General features: G+C 41.8%; 1 protein-coding gene across 3 annotated transcripts in view; it reads right to left on the bottom strand.

The window, feature by feature from the left end:
* The window catches only part of znf438 (zinc finger protein 438), a 55,042-nt gene extending 48,593 nt beyond the window's left edge, over positions 1-6,449 (bottom strand). For 2 of the 3 annotated variants that reach the window (XM_085763248.1, XM_085763247.1), the window contains exon 1: positions 6,306-6,448. The gene's annotated coding sequence lies outside the window, so the exon portion shown is untranslated. Of the gene's footprint in view, positions 1-6,305 lie in introns of all 3 variants that reach the window. The other variant, XM_085763249.1, reaches the window with a different exon arrangement.
* Between the last annotated feature and the right edge of the window lie 10,067 nt (positions 6,450-16,516).

The following is a 16,516-nucleotide window of genomic DNA, read 5'->3' as shown; positions in this document are numbered from 1 at the left end:
TCGTGATGTTACCACATGACGACTCCAAGTGGAAAACGTCCGTGAACGATGCTCCTTCCCCCTGTACAGTAATGATACGTCTCCTCCTCCTCCTCCTCCTCCTCCCCTCCGCCGCCGCCGCCTGAAGCCCTACAAATCCTGTAAAAGTCCGTCATTAGGGCTTCACATGTAATTTTCATTAACTTTTTCTTGGAAACAAGAGTCAGAGCAAGACCAACAATTTAGCCCGAGAAAGAAATATTCACCCCAGACTATTACTGAACCACATCCTCCCCTCCTTCTTCATTTTTCCACCCACAGTATGATGGTCTCCATTCATTATTCAGACCAGAGATGCACTTTCCTTGTTCCTCAGCTCTCCTCCTCTTGACATCTTTGGGCAGCACTTAACAGACGGGATATGTATCAGCAGGTATAATAATAACTGTGTATAAGAATTAAAAAGAAGAAATCTTTTAAATGAGACGAGATGAATTCAATGGTTTTAATCAATTAGGAGGAATAGATGTTTCCTCCCAGAGGATCCTCTCTCCCTCTCTCCCTCTGTGTGTGAATATTAATGGATCTGGATTTAAATTTGGCTTTTTTTTGTTTTTTTTTGTGGCGCCTTAATAAAGTAGGCCAAGCCTTACAGCGAGATTTAGGAAAAACTCAGGAAAAACACGCGGCGTCCAATCGGAACGACTTGAGCGTGTGAGTGTTTGGCTGCTGTTATCAAACCCCCTCGTGTAAAATGTCAACAAGATTTGGGAACGCTCTCAGCTTTCTCCAGACTTTAGACGAGGACTTCAAAGCCTGGAAATGAGTGTCGCCTCAGTGCAGAAGCCCTGAGTGTGTGTGTGTGTGTGTGTGTGTGTGTATATGTGTGAGTGTGTATATGTGTGTGTGTGTGTGTGTGTGTGTGTGTGTTTTGGTAACATGATCTTGGTTATGATTTAGCGGAAATGTTAGACAAGCATCTAAGTTTCCTCTGCCTGCTTCCACCCTCCTCATCTCGCCGCACATGAAACCACAGTGCAGCCGCTCGCCAGCCAAAGTAAACGCTCCAGTCGTTCGCATGGCGTGTGTGTGTGTCTGCGTGTGTGTGTTTACGGTGGATGCCAGGGTTTTTTTTTTTTTGTTTTAACATTTTCTTTTTGGTTGGGTTTTTTTTTTTTTTTTTACGTGGTGCCAGCCCCCTAACTCATATTCTGGTGATAAACGATATCACGCGGCGTAATTCGTCTTTCATAATCGTTGTATGCGATGAACCTTAAAGTGTGAGGCATTTCCCACAGCGAGCAGCCAGATAAAAGAGGCCTGCACTGTGTGTGTTTGTGTGTGTGTGTGGGAGAAGAGGGTGTTCCTCAATCTGACTCATCTATAGGGCACAGAGAGCTGATCTGACTCGGCACAAAAAAAACTTGTGTAGGTTGAACAGATTTTTCAGCCGAGCGTCAGGCAGGCGGCTGCAGAGCAGAGACACTGAAAAGTGAATAAAACTCATTCACTCATTCATATAAGATTAGTTTTATACTTCACTGTGTCACATGTGCTTGTAAATAAGCCTAAATGGGCCGTGGGCTGCGTTTATGTTATTCTGCTAAACTGAAAATGACCTGCACTCACAACAAGACGGAAAAACAGAAGCAGCCTCTTAAAGCAGAGTGAAGTTTTTTTTTAGTTTTTTCCAAAGCTGAGAGCGTTTATGGATCAAATCAAAGTGATTGCTAAATAAAATGAATTTATCTGTGTCATCAAACAGAGATTTATGTGTTTTATTTTGCCAAGATTATAAATATACAGTAGAAAACAACCCCTCTCTTCTTGTTTTGTGTCATCAACACTGTAAAAGCTTCAAAACAAGCAGCACATTCTCACATTTGAGAATCTGGAACTGTCCAGTTTTGCTTTTAGTGATAAATTAACTATCAAAATGGATTTACTTTACAGCCAGCAAATCAATTAACTGACTAATGACCAACAGTTTGAGCTATAACATCCAAAAAAACTACAATGGCCGCCAACACAAAGTCACAAAACTCGCAAAGAGAAAAAGATGAAGCCCAGATCTGAAGCCAGGAAACCCCACCAGACTTTATGAGGTCAATAAAATTTAAAATATATCATCAGAGATACATAAACAGGAAACTTTACAACATAAAAAAACCCAACTTCTCTAATTATATAACTCCATAAACTATGATGACACTGTTTATAAAAGAGCTCAAAGTAATTCAGCACTTCTTTAATGAAATTCCCTGTTATTTATTTATCTGCAACGAGCTCAGATCAGCCTGGTTCATTTAATGGTCAAACTTTATCAAGAAACTATCAAACTGTTTTTACTGATAAATGATTAGTTTGTTATTGGTGCGTTATCTTCTCCATTCACAACAAATAACAGGGAAGAGATCGTGTTTAATCCACTTAGTTTTAAGCTTCTTGATGATGAGCTACATTTGTTCCAGTGATTTATTTCCTTCAGGGTGGAAACGATCTGATGATTAAAGTGTCCTGCGTCCATGTTCCTGAATAAATAAATCCTACTGGAGGATAAATGTTTAGCATTTATTTGGCCTAAAGTTTAAAATGAAGCTGCAGTTCCTCTAATGGCCACTAGACTCTCCTTAAAGGAATAGTTCACCAAAAAATTAAAGTGGAGTAGTTTTTTATTCCTCAAAGTGCATCTGGAGACCCGGGAGGCCGGTTCGTAGTCCAACGAACACTTTATATGAGAGTAATAGGGCCTGACACAAAACCATCCATAAAACTACACAAAAACCATTTAATATTCCTCCACACTGCTCGTCCACTGCAACCCAAGTGTCCTGAAGGGAGATAGTCCAGAGTTTACTAGAAACTATGTAATTTAGGACATTTTTACAGCCTAAACAGTCCTGTATTGAATTTGCCTAGTGCACGATGCAGTGCACTAGGCAAATTCGTTTCAGGTCAACTCTGGACTATCTCCCTTCAGGACACTTGGGTTGCAGTGGACGAGCAGTGTGGAGGAATATTAAATGTTTTTTTAGTTTTATGGACGTTTTTGTGTCGGGTGGTATCAATCTCATATAAAGTTTCCGTGGACTATACGAACCGGCCTCCCGGGTCTCTAGATGCACTTTGAGGAATAAAAAACTACTCCAGAGTATTCATCAGCATGAGGGTGTCACTAATGACTGAATTTCATTTTTTGGTGAACTATTCCTTTAAGGCCGTCGACCGTCGGCCGTCTGAGACAGTCAGGGAGACGGTCGACCATTCTGATTGGCTGTGTGCTAGCTGTGACCATTCTGATTGACCACTCATATAAACAGAGATGGCAAAGAGACAAACTACATGTCGTCTTTGCATCGCTTTTTAATATAATTCTCTAAGTCATGGATACGTGAAACGAAGCACACTATCTCTATGGTTGCTTCTATAGTTTCTCCGTTCCGTCATTTCCTGTTTTAATGTTTCGGATCACTGGCACGAGACTAGCCCTACCCAATGTTACGGAGACTTATTGCATCTCGGGTCGGGGCCTTTACACTCCCATGTTGAAAATGTCCTTTAACCTTACAGCAGAAATAAACACGTTTACAGCCTGGTTCCTCAAACGCCACATCTCCGCAAGTTCAGCCAACAAGGCGACCACAGATCAAGACACAAACCCCGTAGCTAAACCCATAAGTGAATATAAAAAGGACGTGACGGTCTTCGCCTCCTCAGTCTGTACTGTATCTGTGGCCTGAGCCAGGGAAACATCAGCAGCTTCTTCACATTAACCATAAATGGAAACTAATTGGTATTCCCCAACAGAGCTGAGTGAAACCATCCCAACATCTGAGAGCGCCGGCGATGACAACAGTTTGTTTTTTCTATTAATCAGAAGTCGAGTGGCAGCGTTTTCCTGTGATCATCGACAGCTATTGGCTCCGTCCGCCGTAGGAGTTTCTGTTATGAGTGTCGAAGCAGCAACACATGCTACACAGTGTTTTCTGATTTGTGTGGCGTGACCCACTTCTACATCATCAGCACAAAAAACCATCTTGAGTCGGCATTTTTCCGTGGAAAAAAAGTAAAAGAGTAAAAAAAAAGAAGAAAGAAAGACAGGATTTACAGTGAAACGGGTCCTGATAACATGAGTCAGACATTTGTTTGTTTGACTGAACTGATACTGTGAACACACACACACACACATTAGAAAAGCAGAAATACACCAGGCTTAATCACCACCGCCCCCCATGAGCAAGGCAGCGAGGCCCGTCTGTGCTGAGAACCGCCCACTCTTGAATGAAAGGGTTAACTGGAAAACTGAAGCCGTGACTGAAAAGAAAATATTAGTTTCAGTCAACTTTCCCCACGTTAAAGGCCCGAGGCGTTCGGGGCTCGTTGACCTTTTACAGCTTCTTTTTTTTTTTTTTTAACGTGACAAAAACTGGGCCGCTGCAGATAGTGAAAATAATAAATTGTTGTATCTGGAAAGGAAACGCAGGAACACTGACTGGAACATGCAGCACAGCCAGAGAGAGACACAGACTCCTAGTAGCTCCGCTCAGATGGCCCCGACTGGAGGGGAATTTTCTTTTTCATTTGTTTCTTTCACCCCTCAAATCCATCTTCATTTCACCGCCGCCGATCATATTCTACACTTTTAACATCTCCAGAGGTGTTCGATCCAAAGCCTCGCTCTGATGAAACACCTCAGGGCCAATGAAACGTCTCAGACTGGCAGTCATACCACACACACACACACACAAACCTAGAGCCGGTTCACAGAGACCACATCAGTACCACAGAACCACAGCATCCGAGCCGACCTGAACCAGGAACCTATGCAGTGCAGGAAATACAAAAACAAATACGGAAGTTGTGTTTAAAGGAAAGCCACCCAAAGCGTTTTACACTATTCACACAGCGCTTGTATCTACACACTGCACACTTCTATCTATCAATTATATATCATAACTAGATGGAAAGATGGATAATTGATTAACAAGCCTGGGATCTGATTAGGCAACAACCATCTAGGCTATACCTCCAGAGAGTCATGTTGTGTAACAGACTTCAGCCTCCAGCATCAATCTGAACTGATACTGATTCTCATAGCTAAACACATCACACATGTATACTTGAATCAAATATATCTCACTATGAAAACAATGTTATATTTATTATATAATGGCAATAAGATGTAGCCTAACTTTATGGTTTGGAAATGTTTAACCATCCATTATCATATCTAATATCACAGAGCCGGCATATAAAGACTTATTATCACCCTCTATGATCTCATTCACATCTATTGACACCTTTAAAGTTCCCAGGTGACCTAGTGAAACAACACATGGACAGGAAGAACATGCAAACTATATGTCTGAGTGGCCACAGGCCTAAAATACCTAAAAACAGGTGCAGGTCATGATGCCGACCTGCAAGTAGCACATGAGAATATAAATTATAAACACCATGATGATCTGACATTTCAATTTCATCTATATCCTGATAATATAACCTGATATGGTTAAGCCTGTGGATTTATAACTTGAAAAATCCAAATATGTTATCATATGAGTGTATAAATAAAACAAGACTCTATGTTTCCGCCTGACGATCAGTTTGTGACCTCATTTGTGGTGGCAAAAAGCATCTCACATTCAAACCTCAGGCCAAACTGCACAACAAAACTGTTTGTAAACTGAATTAACCAAAGTGCATGTATCTGTCACTTGTGTTGTTTATACATTTAAACGCTAATTGTGCAGCTCCTGCACTGTAAACCAGGTTTAACGTCAACACAGGTGCTGCTGACTCCTCCTCCTCCTCTGAGGTTCACATACATAGCCTACACAGGTAACAGCTGCACAGATGCACACACAGGAGAGCAGCTGACGACATCACGTGGTGCACCGTGCAGAACCAGTCAGGTGAGTTTGTACCTGCACGTCTCTCGTCACAGACGTGACAGCTGGGAAATCCTAGACTCATGACGTAGCCTACGGTATTGGTGCGATGCACAGCTGCAGGGTTTTAGCCACAGGCCTGCTCTGCATTAGCCACACACACACTGTTTGACAGCTTACACACGTTTACCTATGTGCAGAGTGTTGCATGTGCACAATCACCCTGAAATCTGCCCCGTGTGAAGCGTGTTGTTGGAGTTTGAAGCTGTTATTGAGACTGTAAATACAGACACACACAGAGCCAGAGATCTCCCTGCTGTGAGTGAACGGCTACCGTGACAACACTGCAAAATGAGCCCCAGTTTGGCGTCATTTCCTCGGTGTAAAAGCGGCGGGCAGGCCGGAAACGTCGGATTAACTGTAAACGCGTCTCACCTGGATCCCCAGTTGTGTGGCGGGAAAACCTTCACGCTACACAGACGCTCATTTTTCGTAAATATCTGGCAAAACCGTCGATCCTCATAACTGTTTCTCTCCAGCCATTTTGAGTCAAACCGTCCACTCGATCAGTCGGGGGGGACACAAATGCGACCGAGTTATTAAACACCTACATTCATCGAAATATGTGTACAAAAGTGATTATATGAGTCATATATAACGATAATATAATTTTAGATTAGCAATATGTTGTTTAAAATGAATAAGAACTGTCATCTCGCCGTCGCTGTTTCACCGTACCACCCCGTTTAGGCAGGAATGGTACGGTCCCATAAATTCCGGGGGCCTACGTCACTCTGCTCGGTCAAACCAGCCAATCAGAGCAGCCGCTCTGCAGAGACCTGTAGCGGTTCAGCGCTGTCAGTGTCAGACAGCTGAGAGCCGTCGACTACATCAGCCCCGTTACTTTAGGGACGGTGTAACGACAAAATAACGTTACTATGTAACTTCAGCGTAAAACAAACAGCAGCAGAACATATATTCATCTGAATGAAGCGACGACGACTTGGGAAAAAAAAATAATAATAGAACGAAATGAGTTAATTAAATGGTAATACCCTCCATTTAAACGTTACATAGACCTACCTATATCATCTATTGCATTTCTACCCATTTATTCTTTCTTTTTATTTTGTGTTAGTGAAGTGTAAACACAGCTGAGTTTCATTTCTATATAAAATATTCAGAAATAAAAATAAAACACTCTGGAAGGCCTCTGTCAATGTTATTTTATCTTACATAGTTTGATTTTTAGAAATAATAACAAAAATGAGCAGCTTTTAATTGCATTTGATAAAGTATACTGCTAATATAAACTTGTATTAATATTTTCTCCTATAATATCAGTGCAAATGATGATGTCATGGATGATGCCTGGGTCTTGGTAAGGCCTTAGTAATTTATAATAGGCTAAATATTAACAATGGAAATGATAATAGTCTATTTTATTAATTGTGAATTTGATTGGGAATGTGCACGATTACTGTTCACTACCAACTCCACTAGCATTTGCATATCATTTAGTCTTTGTTGTTCTGTATAGTGACAATAAAGGCTGATTCTGATTGTTGTCCCAAGAGAGAAAGGAACGCACATGGGAAGTATGCAGATACATGCAAAACATACATTGAACATATGGTCACATGTACCTATAGAAATTCACCTTCCTACATGTATAACCAGATAATTAATATACACATGGACAAACACACATATTATACACATTTTATGCAGTAAGGGAGGAGAGAGAGCGATTTGGAGAGAAATTATCATATATAGGCTACCTTAGATTTTCTAAATGTTGTGAGACGTTGGTAGAATATGTTGCACAATAAAAGTAAAATCATAAAGTAGGATGACATGACATTGAAATATTCAGCTTGTGTTGCATCACACTGCTGCATGCTGGCCTGACACGTCCTCATTCTCTCCTTGCATATAAAGGTATTAGTATTTATCTTATTAAAGAAAAGACTGTAAGCAAACCTTCCCCGGCTGAAGGCATGAAATTGCATAAAGAGAATTGTACCAAAAAAAAAGATTATATTTTTCGTATTGTTATGTGTTTGTTGATGCTGCAGGCAGCTGTAGGAATCGTATTAAAGTCCATATTAATTAACGAAATACATTATGGGGTGAGTCAGCTATGACACAACTGCATACCCGTAAACATGCATATTTAGACACAGATGTAAATTGACACGCACACACACACACGTCCTTTCTGCTGGTGTTTCACACCGCGCTCCTGGTGCAATGAAGCATGGTGTTGTTAGTTTTGCAATTTGAGTCACCTGGGGCTACGCATGTCCTGTTGTGTTAACCACTGTCACAGGTCACAGTGTATAGTTTGTGGCAGGTGGCGATGCTCTCAGCCACTGTGTTTGTTTGTGCACGAGGAAGATGACAGACAGACAGTGACTGAAAAAGGTGCATTCAGGATTTTCTCTGGGTCTTTTTTTTTCTGTCTCTACTTCACACATACACACACACGCACACTGAGACGCCAGCAGTGACAGAAGCCTTGAGAACAAAGACGTGTGATCAGGAACTTCAGTACAGGTGTTGTCACTGCTGCTTCTCTGAAAGGCTCTGTTTCACGCTGATAGTGCTCGCAGTGTAATATCAATATTTCTCATCTCCCAAAACAGGATATGAAAGAGAGCTGCTTTTTTTTTTTTTCTCCTGCTGCAACCCTTGATGAAACACAGAGGTACCACTCACGACTGTTAGACCTGATAAGATCTTCAGGTATCACACTCAAACATATGTTTAAACATCTCCAATGATATCGCTCGCTCACCTCAGCAGCATGTGAGTGTGAGTGTGCGTTTCTTAAAGGGATAGTTCACCCAAAATTCAAATTTAACCTAACCCTAACCCTCTCATTATCTACTCACCCTCATGTCAACTAAGAGCTGTGAGAATTTTCAGTTTCAGAGTCCTCCGTGCCTTCTCTGAGTTATGGGGGGGGGGTCTGTGCAGCAGTATTTGTCCATATCATGGTTGTCAATGGATACCAACTTTCTTCGTCCAAAAAGACACACCAAAAAACATCCAAATACCTCCATGCTGCTTGTCTGTAATGTCCCTCTTGTATTGAAGCCCCGACATGAGAAATTGTTCCGAAAAAGTCTATATTTTAAGTGTGTTTGTAGCGGAAGCTCCCAGTGTCTCGGTTCACTGCTCTTCCTGTGTGTTTCAGTGCAAATCTCGCGTGATTTGCACTGACTGGCGAAACTATTTCTCATGTCGGGGCTTCAATACAAGAGGGACATTACAGACGAGCAGTATGGAGGTATTTGGATGTTTTTTGGTGTGTCTTTTTGGACGAAGAAAGTTGGTATCCATTGACAACCATTATATGTATGGACAAATACTGCTGCACTGGCCCCCCCGTAACTCAGAGAAGGCACGGAGGACTCTGAAAATTCTCACAGCTCTTAGTCGACATGAGGGTGAGTAGATACATTTTTAATTTTGGGTGAACTATCCCTTTAACTATAGAAAAGAAGTAGTTGTGGCATCTCTCTACTTTGTGATCAATACGAGGATCTTTAGCTCCAGGGCCAAATAGAATTAAGAATTGCTTTAGGATAATGACAGTATCGACCAGCGCTCAGTAAAGCGTTTCAAGCTGTGTGGCAGGTTAATTCCCATCTACGAAGGTGTACAGGGAGCCAGTCTGAGTCAGGTTTGACGGTCAAAGTAATTCTCTCCACCGTGCTATAACTATTTTTCCCTCCCTTCTGTACCACACGGCTCCTGCAATATAATTCATGACCTATTCTCTGGAAACTGAGACATCTGAGAGTCTCTTTGCCATCACAGAAATAGAGAGAATTTGGCAAAAGCTTTTTCGCCTTCATAGACCGCAGTAGTAAAAATTCAACTACTGCAAGGTTATGCAGTAATTTATCCTCTCTCCATTGGCATGTGCCTACACATGTGAAAACCCAAAAAAGTCCTGAGGCGACTCGCGGGACGACACGTCATGAATTATACGTCAATATGAGTTATCGCAAGATCAGGCCACAAAGCATTAGGGCTGACACTGTAATATAACATAATAACACAATTACAGTTTACGGAGAGAGGGGGGGGAAGAAAAAAAATGGGGTTAGGCAAACAATCACAAGATGGAATTAGCTCTTTCTGCATGTTCAAACAGCCAGTTCTTCCGAGGACTCGCAGAATTACGGCGAAATGCAAAATAAGTGGTATAAGTTGTTGCCTCTAGTCCCTTCCCCTCTCCGTGCTGATATATTTTTTAAGCAGGCTACTTTGAGCGAGCATTCCTTCTTGCATATTCCCTCTGTGAATAAAAGTAATTTACCTTGCTCTTGTGTGTGAGACGTTGAGGTGTTTTGATGTTTGGAGATGAAAATGCTTTGAGATGAAATATTCATTTTTTTTAGTTGGCTTAATTATGTATGTGTCCACTGTCAAGTTGAAAACTCACTGCTCCTGTGAGGGATGTTTCAAGCGTACCTTTTTGCCATTGGCGCAGAATACATTACCTCCTTATTACAGGGATTGCCTGCATGGCGCACACTCATATGCAACCTTATGGAAATATTAAATGAAGAGGCTGCACACCTCAGTGGACACACTGAATAAGCATGAGCGGAGCGTCGTCTCTCCCGCCCCGCTCGTGATTCATAATGTGAAGGTTGGGGCTGATTGTCATTTACTACTGTCATCTATTGTTTTAGCCAAGAGACCTCTTGTCGTACAGACAGTCAGAGTCTATACCTGTACTGTTTGTTCTTAATAACCTTATTCCAACAGTGATGTAATGAACAGTGCTCTGGATTATGAACAGATGGTAAGAGGTGCCTGAGGTGTAATTTGCCTGACATCATGAAAGTCACATCCCCGTGTGTGAGTGTAGTGTGTTAAAGTGTGTTAAAGTGTGTGTGTCTGTGTCCCTGTGGTCATGTTATGAATCAAGAGGGGGTGTTTTCAAAGGGGCCGTGTCAGAGGATTAGGTCAACCAGTATACGGGAAATTCTCAAAATGTGAGATCAAAACACGGACAGACACCACACTCATCTCTGTGTCTGTGCTGTGCAGCTACAACTATCACCTTGTTTATCTTTAGCTTAGCATAAAGACTCCAGTCAAGGGGAAACTGCTCTGATGTTTGTTACTTCCCCTTTTTTTTTTGTAGCTACTGATGGTGTAAACAAGATACACAAAGGCAGTTAGTGGGCGTCAGATGTACTGCTGGGGAGATTTTGTTGCTCTCCAGTTTCTATTCCCCTTTTTTTTTTTCATCCAATGTTTACGCTAAACTAGCTAAACTGGACTAACCCTCTGGTCAGCGTCATTTAAAGATACAGATTATCAGAGTGGTCAGTGATACATTTGGAAAAATAACACATAAGCATGTTTCCAAAAAAAAAAAAAACATAAAATGTGGTTCAATAATCTTTAGCATTAAAAGTGAAACAAGAGCTAGCCTGACTCAACCGTCCACTAAAAGCTCCGCTAGAACTAAACTAGAAGCTAAAACTATGTTATTGTATCATTTTTATACTAGACGCACAGAAAAACATGAAAATATACACCAAAAATTCAAGTCTCAAATAGACCTTGATCTGCTGGGCCGGATGAACAAACTGTTTGTAAGGCTGTATACGTTTACACAGAAACAATCTGAACAGAAAACGCAAAAGTGGTGTTGCGTACTCACTTTTAATTTCGCATTCAGACCAAGGGGACAGTTGTCGGTCTGAGAAGTGAAGCTCACTTCCGCGTTCAAAAAACTGCAATCCCCTCGGCTTCCTCTGGGGGCTGGTGTCAGAAAGCAGCATTCCCCATAGACCCCCATGTTAAAATCGCCGATTTTACATCCTCAATAAACATGTTAAAAGCCTGGTGTCAGAACGTTTTTTTGTCTCAATCGATAGTTTCTACCCCAGCACACACTCTGAGGGGGGTGAATTTTTTTTAAAACTCTACCGTTTTACTGTTATTAGGTTAAAACTCTGGCCAATTAGGGCGCGGAAACGTTGAGTGACAGGTCCGAGCAGCTCCGGAGACAGGCTGCTTCGAGGCCAGGAATTCAATGTTGTATGCACGCCAGGCGCCTAGGTGGCAGTGTGCCACACAACACCACCAAGTCCGCACGCCTGTGTCTCCATCGCCGTCTAAACGAAAGGCACATCTGACAAAATATTTTGCCATTTTCATCTGCGAGCGTTGTCGTGTAAACAGGGCCTAAGCTGCTTCATTCATGCAGCTAGAGTAGCCTGATGCCACTTGCTCCGAGTGTTGAAGCCCAGACCCGATAAGGCCGGACTCAAGAGCATTAATTCTAGGCCTGAACGCAGCCAAAATAAAGGAAACCCGTGGTCGTGGTCCCACCTGCCCCAAGTTATGTTTTCGACCCAAACCCGGCGGCGTGTCCGGTCGTGTTGTTTGGCCTGGTCCATTGAGAACTCTGACTGACCCAAGGAAAGACCCGGCACATATGTACAGCCTGTGGCCGGAGCACACATACAACTAAATGAATATGTGCTCTAGATTCGGCTCTTTCCTTCTATTACTCTTTTCAACAGTAACAGAAACATTTGAGAGGATTTTCCATCTTCGCTTAAATTAACTAAAAGCCTGTCCCCTAGACGCCTGTCTCTAATATGGTCAGTTTGGCAGTTGAAGCAAATAAAAGCCCCGGCTTTATTGGTGGGTTTACGTCAAGTATGGTGCATAAGTACAGTGTGTTGATCAGTGAGCTTTCTATGTGCTAAAAGGCTGGGTTAGCTGTTTTCTCTGTTCCAGTAGAAGCTAGGCTTAGCTGAGTGGTAGCTAATGCTAACATTTAAAGGACGACTGTAGCATTTTGGTAAATATACTTTGTTTATTTTTTGAGAATTAGATGAGATGTTCACTTCCGCTCTCATACATTACGGTAACTACCAGTAGTTATCTTATCTCAGCATTTAAAGACTTGAAACAGCTAGCTTGACTTTCTGGCCTATCAAATCTCGTTAATCTATGCTGGAAGTGTGGGATATTACACATTAGTCAGTTTGTCGTGACTTTCTGGGGTCTGTGTTATTTGTCTGGAAACTTTTTACTGTGACATCAAGAGTCCGGCAGGAAGTATCCGAGTAGATAACACCTCCTGAAATGTTAGCATAATATTTACACTATGAGTGGCACTGATCTTTTTATCTAACTCTCGATGAGAAGGCAAGTGTGTGTTTCCCAAAATGATGAAATGTTCCTTTTAAACAATTAATCCCAGGATAAAATGGAAAGAAAAACTGCAGCTGACTCAGATATCTTTTCTGGCTGCGTGCAGTGTCATTTGTGCACGTGCTGTTTGTATGTAAGGTTTCCAAAGGCCTGACCTTCATGGCCCTTGTTGCTCCGTGGACTCTTTTTCTCTCTTCCAAGCCGTGAAGTCAAGGCCCTCTCGCACTCTCCAAGTTGTAAAACATGAAAATGAAACACTAGTCTATCTCACTTTCAGTTTTGTCCAGATGTCACATCGAGTTTTGATGTGCGATGCTCGCCACATGTTTCCAATAGGAACTTTTGGTGCGTGCCCTGGCTTACACTTCAGGGGTGAATGTGCACTGAACTGAACCTGAGACAAGAAGAGCATATCTCCACACAGATAAGATTACATTATACCTGCTAACTTATTCATACCCAGTGATTTACTGATGTAAACTCAGAGTTTTTCAAGCCCACAGTGTGAGATTTATGCCACATGATATATACATAACACTGTCTTTTTTAAATACTGCCAGGAGAAGCTTTAAAACCCAAATCTTGTAAACGCATCACTGATCATTTCCATAATATAAATACAACAATCCCACTTGATTCTTTTTGTTAAAGCCATCAGATTACTGAATCTACCCACTGCTGAGCAAGTCCCCCCGCTTCCTGAACACTTCATTACAAACACTAAATGAGGACTATCTCAGTGCATGTTTATTTCCAAAACTTCTTACTGGCTGCTTTGTTATTATTGCAGTCATTTCCCGTGCTGGAATTTCATTTTGGGGCTCCCTTTCCGCTCCTAAAACTTACTAGTGGCCCGTCACCCTTTCAGCACCTCTCATTGGCTCTTGTAAAGGTGTGGGTGGCCATGGTTGGACCCTGAAGTGGCCACATGGACGCAGAGCTGTGAAATTACATTAAGCCGCCAGCCTGAGGCCCATGGCAATCCTCCCTTAATGAAAACTGTTTCACAGCACTAGCTGCTCGCAGCGCCGGAGACAATCTGTTTGACAACTAGGGCTTAATATGGAGAGGTTGAGTAAAGGGACACCATAGTAATTGGCTGGCATTTTGGATGTTCATTTATAGTGCTCCGCCGCTATTCATGTGCAGAGAAAAATGTTCTGATGTTCTCTGAGTGTGTGTGGGAAAAGAGTAGGTGTGTGGTATTCATATTCATCCAGTGAAAATAGCAGTGGCCTATCGCAGACTGAAACATAAGCACATACACAAACATATACCACCCACACACTATTCACTCATCGCGCCTCACCATTGTGCCTATATAACCACACAGTTTCAGATCTGTGTTTCCTTGTAATGGAAATGAGATGTATAGATTTGTATCTCCACTCGGGGGGAATGGCAACGTATTAATTCAACTCATCAATGGAAAGTGAGCTAAATAAAAACATGTAGGCTATTTACCGTTCTTCCCTCCAGCTTTGATTCTGACCTTTGTCCACTCCGATAAAACAGAGTTAAATGGAACTTTGTTATTCTCAATCTATTGGAAAACGGCATTATATTCAATACAGTGATGGTGTTGTCGTCAGAGTGGTCACTCTGGATGATGATCCCACATTAGATCATCACCAACTCTGTATTTCAAACTCTGTAATTCAAAAAAAGTGTGGAAAGAAATTAATAGCTTATCTGGGCGGCAGACCAAAAAAGGTAGTACTGGATTGGAACTTAATATCAAGAACCAGTTAGTGAAAGATCCAGCTACCCTGGCTACAGAGTTCAATTCCTTTTTCATAAAATCTGTTCAAGAAATTTCATGTCTGTTCAAGGCTCCTGACTGTGTCTATCATCCTGTTAACCTTGAACAGCCCGTTTTTAATATAATGGAAATCTCCGAAAGTGAGGTAGGGAAAATTATCGGCGCTCTTAATAATTCTAATGCGAAGGATGATTATGGATTTCACACAAATTTTTTAAAAGCTAACATGGAGTCTCTGGTTTGTCCCATCACGCAGTTGATAAATCTGTCCATCAGACAATCTGCTGTCCCATCTAATTGGAAAGTGAGCGTTATAAACCCTATTTTTAAATCAGGAAGTAAAACTGAACTTAATAACTACAGACCCATCAGTTTTCTTCCTGTAATCTCCAAAATATTGGAGAAATGGATAGCCACTCAACTAATAGAACACATCAACAGAGGTCTTACACAATTACATCCGATGCAGTTTGGTTTCCGGACGCACCATTCAACTGAATTTGCTATAACTATGTTTTTGGAAAAAACCAAATGTTTCCTGGACAGGAATAGTTGTGTGGGAGCTGTTTTTTTGGACCTTAAAAGGGCCTTTGACACGGTCAACCACCGGGTACTGCTGGCTAAGCTGTCAAAATTTAATTTTTCTGTCCAGGCAATAAATTGGTTTGAATCTTATCTGGCTGACAGGAAGCAGTGCGTGGTGGTTGGTGGTGTCAAATCCGCTTACCTGAGTTGTCCAGTAGGGGTCCCCCAGGGCTCGATACTCGGACCTCTTTTATTTTCTTTGTATATTAATGATTTATTTGATGTTTGTAAGGGTGTTAACGCACAGCTGTACGCGGATGACGCGGTTATTTTCACTCCCGCTAAAAACATGACAGAGGCTGCACAGATCCTCACAACAGCTTTGTCTCATGTTCAGGATTGGCTCACTAATTCATGTCTCGCCTTAAATGTTAAGAAAAGTGTATGTATGTATTTTGCCTAAACAACACTCAGGCCGGATCATTCTGGTGTGTTTCTGAAAGGGGAGGAGCTTGCCTTGGTAGGCGGCGAGTTCAGATACCTCGGAGTGATTCTGGACCCTACACTTTCTTTCAGAAAGCACATTAAAAAAGTAACCAATTCTGTTAAATATAATCTGGCAAATTTTAGACAGATAAGAAATTCATTAACTAATAAGGCAGCTCTGATGTTCTTACACTGTATGATTCTCTCACACATAGATTACTGTTTTACGAGTTGGTTCATTGGCATGTACCACCGCACTTAAAACCAATAGACTCTCTTTACAAAAAAGCCCTAAAGACTCTGGACAAAAAACCTTTTTCGTTTCACATCTGCAATGTCCTTAAAAAGTACAATTTTCTAAGTTTTCACAGTTTTAAAATGTATAGAATGGCCTGCTCTGTGTATAAATGCCTTCATGGTTTGGCTCCACCACCACTGAAAGAGTTCATCAAAAAAAGAACAGTGAGAGGCATGAGCACCAGGGCTTGCGAGAGAGGTGACTGCGAGATTCCCCACAGGCGCACCTCATTTGGGAGGAACGTGCTGTCTGTGGGGGGGGAGGCATTTGGAATAGTCTTCCCTCCACTATAAGGGAATGTCCCACTTATTCCTCTTTTAAAGGGAATCTTAAGCAGTGGCTTAAGGACACACAAGAGTGCGACCATTAACT

The sequence above is a fragment of the Trachurus japonicus genome, chromosome 20, assembly GCF_045865225.1.
Source record: "Trachurus japonicus isolate A0001 chromosome 20, Traja_1.0".
NCBI lineage: Eukaryota > Metazoa > Chordata > Actinopteri > Carangiformes > Carangidae > Trachurus > Trachurus japonicus.
The sequence above is the reverse complement of the archived record's forward strand: the minus strand, read 5'-3'. Positions and strand labels throughout refer to the sequence as shown.